Genomic DNA, 1320 nt, shown 5'->3' on the forward strand with positions numbered 1-1320 from the left:
AAGACACCACACTTTACTTTGACACCACACTCTGGCACACTTAACGCTTGTGCAGTTGAACAATGGACAGCTCTTCAATCTAGTTCCATGTAAAAAGATCTCAATTTGTGCAAGATTTATTAGTTTTCTCTTTATTTAGCAAAATAGAGTAAAACAAGTCAATTTGTGAGTTATTTGTAGTCTGCAGCCGGCTTAGTATGGACTGAGTTGTCTTTTCCTGTTGCTAGCTCTCAGATTGAAGAGTCAATAAAGGTAGTTTAACGTCATTTCGCCCCTTTGCCACTTCGCCACGGGGTCTCATGAACAAATTAATAAAACTTGCGAATCCTTTCCTCATTTGCGATTGCAAACATGGTCGGTTGTTCAAACTACCTCTTCGTACGGTACAAACCGTCTAAATGCCGTCTTAGAGTCGTTTCAAGACAAATTTATTTACCAGGGACGAAATGACATTGGGGCGGTTTGACTTCTTAAAATTTACGTTGGATGACAATCGAGACTTGATCGTGTACTAAGCTTTGATAGTGTGACAATCAAGACTAATGTCTACTTTCGATTGCCAACAAACATGGCGGACACCGTCTTGAAATTCGTTGTTTACATTCATTAAATTGTGAAAATAAGCAAATTAAAGGCTATTCTTTATTATTTTTGGTGTTGATTCTTGAGGGGGTACCTTGAGGTGTGTCTCCATTGCTTCAGTATGAGATGCCAGCGCATTGGGAGGTTTTAACGAGACTAAATGTGAGGAAGTTCTCACCACTCTGTTAGTACTACCCTACAGTCCAACCCGCTGCAGAGATGTGATGTCAAAACCAACGGCAGCCAACCCTTCTCCTCCCGTGCTGCTGTTTCTCCACGCTATGAAATATTCACCAAGCTTCAAACTTGTGGTCTGAAAGACAACGTCCCTCAAAACGAGATCAAATAGCTATCTCGAGCCACAATGAAGATCCTACAGAATGAACAGAACAGTGGCAGATATCTGTACTACAGACCTATCTGTCCAGTGCTCTGCACCAGCGGAGAGAACGCCTCACAATCACAACAACAACATCAAAAAAACATGACTGAAAACAAATCCCAACTGAAAGTAAAATGCATTACTGAATAATCAAGCCAGGCCGCACTAAAGAATCCATCTTTAAACAATTTAAAATTTGTTTAGATGACAAAAACATATTTATCAGCAAAATGAAACTATTTTTTTCATTTTCTGCGAGTCTCATTCTATAATTGAAGAGCTGATAGACCTGTTTTCCAACTGACCAACACTCTAGATTTCCTTACCAGGCAAATCTAGTCAAGCTGTAAATTCAA

This window comes from Lottia gigantea (genome assembly GCF_000327385.1).
Source record: "Lottia gigantea unplaced genomic scaffold LOTGIsca_148, whole genome shotgun sequence".
Lineage (NCBI taxonomy): Eukaryota > Metazoa > Mollusca > Gastropoda > Lottiidae > Lottia > Lottia gigantea.